Source organism: Diaphorina citri, unplaced genomic scaffold (assembly GCF_000475195.1).
Source record: "Diaphorina citri unplaced genomic scaffold, Diaci psyllid genome assembly version 1.1 scaffold233, whole genome shotgun sequence".
Lineage (NCBI taxonomy): Eukaryota > Metazoa > Arthropoda > Insecta > Hemiptera > Psyllidae > Diaphorina > Diaphorina citri.
Window position 1 is genome coordinate 214027 of NW_007377670.1, and position 8213 is coordinate 222239.

Sequence of the window (8213 nt, forward strand, 5' to 3'; positions counted from 1 at the left end):
ATATTAGAATTAAATAAAAAAAAAATCATAAACACTCAATCAAAGCTCAAGCTAGGTTTTTATTTTTGAATCAATACCTATATTAGAATTAAATAAAAAAAAAATCAGCAGCTAAATAATATTAAATGACATTATTTCCAGTCATCCCGTCCGTACAGGTATTGTTAGATCAGATGCAATCATGCAATCCCCGACTTATATAAGTCTCAGTAAAAAACGATGTCTGTTGAAGTCAAATTCTATTCTGAAATAAAAACTCCCGACTTTTTGAGTGCCAAAATCTTCAGATCATTTTGTAATGAAAACCATATCAAATATTTCACATAAATAGATATGAATAAGTAGACAGATCAATACCGACACACGCGAAAAGTCCCGCTACCCGCATTGTCTCATTTGTCTGTCAATGAGACATGTTCTATTTCTCGCCTTGAACTCACGCGACTTATTTGATATTTGCAAAAACAACAGGTACCTCTCTACGGTATGTTTGTACTTGAATGACTGAAACAATATATCGTGTGATTTCATTGGTACAAACCTTCATGTATAATTCGCAGTCGAATATGTAGCTTTTGATTGGCAAATATCTGATACGGTGTTCACTACGTGCCATATAGCAAAGCGACAAAGTAACATAGTACTTCTGCGTTAGTGGTTATCAAACTCGAATACATATCACTCCAGAACCAGGGCTGAGCAAATATCCCCTTGTATTCCAGTGTGGCTAAATAGCGGGGCATTCAAATCGCCGATCTACCTCAGGTTTATCTCCTAGGTTAGGAACCACTGTAATTCTAAGTGATAGGTATTCGTGATGTGTATTGGATTTGTCATATCACTCCAGAACCAGGGCTGAGCAAATATCCCCTTGTATTCCAGTGTGGCTAAATAGCGGGGCATTTAAATCGCCGATCTACCTCAGGTTTATCTCCTAGGTTAGGAACCACTGTAATTCTAAGTGATAGGTATTCGTGATGTGTATTGGATTTGAATCTACCTCAGGTTTATCTCCTAGGTTTAGGAACCACTGTAATTCTAAGTGATAGGTATTCGTGATGTGTATTGGATTTGCAAAGTCACAATCATACATATTCTCTCCAGGGCTGCAAATGTTGACCCTACCACAGAAGCTGGGTCAACCCTAAATTTAACCTCGGAACAGTAACAGACTGTTAAACCCCAAGGCTAAGGGTATTTCTTCTTCATTTTTCCTGTTGTCAAATGTTTACAGAGCAGGAAAAGGGACATATCTTGATTGGAAAGGGTTATTGAAGCATTGAAATGATGTCATGACAAAAAGTCGTGATTCATGAATTGCTGATTGTCTTCAAGTATGAATCATGTGCACACCTCATGAGTATGCTGAAAGGGCTTCACCTTTTTCATTTTTCCTGTTGTTAAAGGTTTACAGAGCAGGAAGAGGGACACATCTTAATTGGAAAGGGTTATTGAAGCATGACAAAAAGTCGTGATTCATGAATTGCTGATTGTCTTCAAGTATGAATCATGTGCACACCTCATGAGTATGCTGAAAGGGCTTCATCTTCTTCATTTTTCCTGTTGTTAAAGGTTTACAGAGCAGGAAGAGGGACATATCTTGATTGGAAAGGGTTATTGAAGCATTGAAATGATGTCATGACAAAAAGTCGTGATTCATGAATAATTGCTGATTGTCTTCAAGTATGAATCATGTGCACACCTCATGAGTATGCTGAAAGGGCTTCATTATGAAAAAGGGGAAAGAGAGGGAGGAAGGGAGGGAGAGAGAGCGAGAAAAGAAAGGGGAGGGAGAGAGAGCTTTAACCAGGAGAGTTGAAGGGGTAGTGAGAAAAAAGGGACAGACCCATATAGAGACCAATCTAAAGATCAACAATAGGGATTCGACCTACTAATGGCCGAGACCACTGGGTAGAAACACTAAGACTGAATTGAGCAAGCTGATTGGTTAAAACCAAGTTTAAAGTCTTCAGAGAGGCGAGAAAAGGAAGGGAAGGGAGAGAGAGCTTTAACCAGGAGAGTTGAAGGGTCAGTGAGAAGAAAGGGACAGACCTATATATAGACCAATCTAAAGATCAAAAATAGGGACTCGACCTACTAATGGCCGAGACCACTGGGCAGAAACACAAGTTAAACAACTGAATTGAGCAAGCTGATTGGTTAAAACCAAGTTTAAAGTCTTCCAAATCATTCGAAAATGATGTGAAAATTTCCGCATTTTCCGCCGCGTTCCATCAGCTTTTTAGTTCAATACCTATACAATACCTATGTATCATTATCTTCCTAGTAGTCCCTGGCAGTCCTAACCAGTACAGTCCTCTGTAAACGCTTTCAAAGTCTCCCAAAGTTCTAGCCTGTAAACGCTCTTGACTACCGAAAAAAATGTTAAATAAGTAAACAACAATAAAAATAACGAGCTGATAAGAAAAAGTGATAAGGGGACAAGATAAGAATACACTCAAGTACCATGTGATGTGAAGTATGGAATTACTACATTAACAATACTATCTTAATGTGTGTAAATGTGTAGCAAATAACATTACGGATGGTTCCAGATTTAACACATGTGTACACAAGAGAATACAAACATATTTTTGCACAGATTTTACAGTAGGTACCTACTATTAAAGAAATGAATAACAATACTATCTTAATGTGTGTAAATGTGTAGCAAATAACATTACGGATTGTTCCAGATTTAACACATGTGTACACAAGAGAATACAAACATATTTTTGCACAGATTTTACAGTAGGTACCTACTATTAAAGAAATGATTGCATAATACCTTCCCTTTTTCGGGTACTTGAAATTACGTTAAATTCGGAGGAGTTTGAATTTCTGTATCAGCCGCCCAATGAAGGATGTACCTACGAATTGTATAACAAATTGCATAATACCTTCCCTTTTTTCGGGTACTTGAAATTACGTTAAATTCGGAGGAGTTTGAATTTCTGTATCAGCCGCCCAATGAAGGATGTACCTACGAATTGTATGGAACACACAACATGCTCTAACTATCCAACGGCACTCTAACATATAAAGCTTTTACAATATTGCTCTCTTGTTTTGAAATAGTGCCATAGAAAAAGCATCTAAAATCTAAATCCATTTTCCATCTCCAAATAGTTGTCTAACACTCTAACCGGTAATTTATTCGTGTGTTCCATCTTCAAATAAATTCAATTCATCCCCAATTCACCAGACGATATATTATTTACTTACCATTTCTCTTCTTAGAATACTGCTTCCTTTATCTGATATACCTATTCGTTAGAGATGGTCCTCTCATTCTAAGAACGTATTATTTTATTATTTTGAGATGATTTATCCCTAGAAAGGATTTCTAAGAAAAAAGGTGAGCGCGTGTGTATATGGAAGCTCTTCACCTAGGTATCATTTTCTTTTTCTCATGTGATATATTTTCACATTCGTTAGAGATGGTCCTCTCATTCTAAGAACGTATTATTTTATTATTTTGCGATGATTTATCCCTAGAAAGAATTTCTAAGAAAAAAGGTGAGCGCGTGTGTATATGGAAGCTCTTCACCTAGGTATCATTTTCTTTTTCTCATGTGATATATTTTCACATGTTAGTTCCCATTCTTGTCTCTCGAGAGTGAAAAATTTTCCTCGTGTCTGATTTGATTTGACAGAGCTTTATTTATTCGTTCGTTTCTATTCTGTTATCATTCTATCGTCATTTATCATTTCTTCCTTAAGTATACTATCTTTCTTTTTCGCTTCCAGTTATCTTTATTATGCACTTTACTCCCTGGAAAGTATGTTCTTGGATCCAGATTCTAGTAATTTTTCCCTTCGTTTCTATTCTGTTATCATTCTATCGTCATTTATCATTCCTTCCTTAAGTATACTATCTTTCTTTTTCGCTTCCAGTTATCTCCCTGGAAAGTATGTTCTTGGATCCAGATTCTAGTAATTTTTCCCCGTTCCCTGTACTCGTACTTTTAAAGGTGTTTTTAAGATAAATAAATCGACGCGCGACGCTACCTAAGAAAACTATACACGAGATCTTTTATTTGAGTCACGAGCGACACAAGCGTATACTTACCCATCCCTCTCCTCTTCTCTGTTCCAGGTATCGCCCATCGTGATTTGAAGCCGGAGAACATCCTCTGTGTTCATCCGGACCAGCTGGACCTAAGAAAACTATACACGTAAAGATCATTTATTTGAGTCACGTGCGACACAAGCGTATACTGACCCATCCCTCTCCTCTTCTCTGTTCCAGGTATCGCCCATCGTGATTTGAAGCCGGAGAACATCCTCTGGCTATGGAACCAAAATGTACCCACTAATTTTTCATGGCATTCACCAATTCCAGTACTTTTCCAAAATTGACCCAATTGCCTCAGCAAGCAATTCAATATTGATATTTTCACCTGTTTCAATATTTATTTTTCAATAAAATTGAACAATAAACTCATTGTGATGCCAATTGAGGAGAGGACAAATAAAAAACACCCGTCAGAATTTACATCGAAACACGCTAAAGATAAGATAAACTTTATTATAAAATAAAATATTTAGTTATAAGAAGTGTTCTACACATCTCAATTGCCTCAGCAAGCAATTCAATGTTGATATTTTCACCTGTTTCAATATTTATTTTTCAATAAAATTGAACAATAAACTCATTGTGATGTCAATTGAGGAGAGGACAAATAAAAAATACACGTCGGAATTTACATCGAAACACGCTAAAGATAAGATAAACTTTATTATAAAATAAAATATTTAGTTATAAGAAGTGTTCTACACATCAAATAGGAAATATCACATACACGTAAACTTACATACAACATATGAGAGATAGCATACATTTGACGAACTGACTGGAAAGGGTCTCAAGGAAGTCGGTAGATGAGTGTTTCGATCTTTTTGCGAATGAGAGATAGCATACATTTGACGAACTGACTGGAAAGGGTCTCAAGGAAGTCGGTAGATAAGTGTTTCGATCTTTTTTGCGAGATAAAAACCATGCTCGACGTAGCTTAACTTCTGTGTCCTACACAGAATGTTTTTTCCTTGAGCTGTAAACTCTTTTCACGACGTAGCTTAACTTCTGTGTCCTACACAGAATGTTTTTTCCTTGAGCTGTAAACTCTTTTCAAAATCAAATACTTTATTTTAGACAGCCCACATAGGACCAAAGAGTCCCTTATTGTCAGCGGTTCCAGTAAAGTCTCGTTAATAAGGGAAATATCGAAATTTGTTCAACGGCCATGTCATAAGCAGGACTAATACCACTTGAATGACGTAGCTTAACTTCTGTGTCCTACACAGAATGGTTCTTCCTTGAGCTGTAAACTCTTTTCAAAATCAAATACTTTATTTAGACAGCCCACATAGCACCAAAGAGTCCCTTATTGTCAGCGGTTCCAGTAAAGTCTCGTTAATAAGGGAAATATTATCGAAATTTGTTCAACGGCCATGTCATAAGCAGGACTAATACCACTTGAATCATAGAAAATTCAAAGAGGCTCCTAATTTTTAGGTGGAAATTGGCCGCCATGAAGAAAAACCTCTCGTTTTGCAATTCGTATTCCCCAGTCAGTTCATCAAATTGTTATCTCGGTTGTTGCTGCAATGACTAAATACAAAACAACCCAACTCACATACATGATAATTATTATTTACAAATAATTATGTACCTAAAACCTACTAGGAGTATATGTATATGTATGTAGGTAGGTACCTAAAACCTAGTAGATTACATATTAATGAGAAATAAATAATATTTGGTCACTTAAGTAGGAATACAGATGTAAATGTAACTTAGACTTTTTGCGAGAAAAAAACCATGCTTGACGTAGCTTAACTTCTGTGTCCCACACAGAATGTTTTTTCCTTGAGCTGTAAACTCTTTTCAAAATCAAATACTTTATTTAGACAGCCCACATAGGACCAAAGAGTCCCTTATTGTCAGTGGTTCCGGTAAAGTCTCGTTAATTAGGGAAATATCAAAATTTGTTCAACGGCCATGCCATTAGCGGGATTAATACCACTTGAATCATAGAAAATTCAAAGAGGCTCCTAATTTTTAGGCGGAAATTGGCCGCCATGAAGAAAAACGTCTCGTTTTGCAATTCGTATTTTCCAGTCAGTTCATCAAATTGTTATACCTCGGTTGTTGCTGCAATGACTAAATACAAAACAACCCAACTCACATACATGATAATTATTATTTACAAATAATTATGTACCTAAAACCTAGTAGATTACATATTAATGAGAAATAAATAATATTTGGTCACTTAAGTAGGAATACAGATGTAAATGTAACTTAGCATGTACCTAAAACCTAATAGATTACATATTAATGAGAAATAAATAATATTTGGTCACTTAAGTAGGAATACAGATGTAAATGTAACTTAGAAGACAAAGATAAGGGTGAACTACCTACATATCTTACAACAGATTCGACTAATGGTAAATTAAATATCGGTACATAGGCATTATTACGAAGTACTTCAGGAAGTGTCCATTTCACAAGGACATTTCATAAAATCCCACCTAAGTGGTGAAGTGGTCAAGGCGTTAAGCTGGAGGGCGTGAGTTCAATTCTAGTAGAGGCAAGGCATTTTAGCCTCATTCATTTAGAAGAAGAAATAAATAAATAGAGCACATAAAAAAATAAGGTGGTAGAGAACGCCTCCGGAGTTTACCTCGCCTAGTGGTTACCCGCCATCATAAGGGCATTTCATAAAATCCCACCTAGGTGGTGTAGTGGTCAAGGCGTTAAGCTGGAAGGCGTGGGTTCAATTCTAGTAGAGGCAAGGCATTTTAGCCTCATTGCCTCATTCATTTAGAAAAAGAAGAAGAAATAAATAAATAGAGCACATAAAAAAATAAGGTGGTAGAGAACGCCTCCGGAGTTTACCTCGCCTAGTGGTTACCCGCCACCCAAGAGTCTATTATAAAATGCGCAATTTACAATGTAAAAACAACCTTGGATAATGGACTTGCCTATTTTCTAGAATCAATACTGAGATAGACATGTAGCATTGTAGCATATAGTGAAATAAATTATATAGAGTACCTGGATTTCCAGTGAAGGGATGTGATCCCAAATGTGGGTTGGGTTGTTGGGGTATAATTGGTTATAAAGAAAGTTCAATGATGAATGGCTAAGGAGCAGACCGTCATTCTAAGGACTTCGAAATTGAAAGTTTGGACCTGTACATGAGGACTGTTATAATAACTACTTAATAATCTTATTAATGATAATAATACGAATCAGAGGCAAGAAAATAAATTTCCAGTGAAATGGAGATTTTTTTCTTCTTTAAAGGAAAGGGTAACAAGAGGTTATTTGACTTCAATATCCAAAACAAGGAAGTTTCAAAATTTGCAACATTAGAAAATTGTCTAACTTCTAGGGTACACTTAGAAAAGCTTAATTAGGTTGAAAATAGCATATAAAATACTTAGATGGTACGTTGAATAAGTACGAATGAATAATATTAGAATAGTGAAAAATTGTATAAAATATTTTAAGCAATAAAAACTTTGGTTCGGTCCTTACGTGCGTAGAAGTTTGTTCAAATGTGTATTGATTGATTTGTATTCATTTGATTTGATTCATTTGATTGATTGAAAGCGCCATTAGTGAGAAGATATCTAGCAAGTGATGACAGAATTGTGACGTGCTTTTTCCAATAATGTTTAAAAAACTGAAATTAAGTTTGGATTTGGACAAAGGATAGTCCAAATTGAATTCCTTGCTGTATGAAAGCAGCATTAGTGAGAAGATATCTAGCAAGTGATGACAGAATTGTGACGTGCTTTTTCCAATAATGTTTAAAAAACTGAAATTTCCAAAATAAAAGGGCAGTACAGTCTGCTTATTGGCCATTCAAATAAAATTTGCATACCGCTTCTTTTACGGAAAAGGTAATTACAATTTAAGAAAAAATTAAGGAAGGAAAAGCACAATTTTCCATTTAAAATAAATTAAATTTTGAAAAATAACAAATGATTGATTGAAAAATGTTGCTCGTTTTACCTTTTCATAGGTAATACTCGTATAATAGATCCTTATATTTTGACCGACTTGAGGGGCGGAGCGCTGCCGCGCTTCTCAATACGGGTTGCAGTACATCCCCATAAGTAGGAAATACGAGTACGTATCAAAAATGTATACTTTTACACAAGCTTTATGGTACAATTACGAGTAAAACCGAGCA

The 8213-nt window shown here is 35.8% G+C and overlaps 2 long non-coding RNA genes across 3 annotated transcripts; one reads left to right on the forward strand and one right to left on the reverse strand.

Annotated features, from left to right (window-relative positions):
- Nucleotides 1–839: 839 nt before the first annotated feature.
- Nucleotides 840–1092, forward strand: LOC113466243. Its single transcript, XR_003390695.1, has 2 exons — nucleotides 840–968; nucleotides 1050–1092. It is a non-coding gene; the product is annotated as an uncharacterized LOC113466243 (long non-coding RNA).
- A 4185-nt stretch (nucleotides 1093–5277) lies between these two features.
- LOC113466244 lies at nucleotides 5278–6697 on the reverse strand. 2 transcript variants are annotated; one of them, XR_003390697.1, is made up of 2 exons: nucleotides 6326–6697; nucleotides 5278–5682 (listed from the first exon to the last, which is right to left on the reverse strand). It is a non-coding gene; the product is annotated as an uncharacterized LOC113466244 (long non-coding RNA). The 2 variants fall into 2 exon arrangements; XR_003390696.1 differs by lacking the exon at nucleotides 5278–5682 and adding an exon at nucleotides 5806–6234.
- Between the last annotated feature and the right edge of the window lie 1516 nt (nucleotides 6698–8213).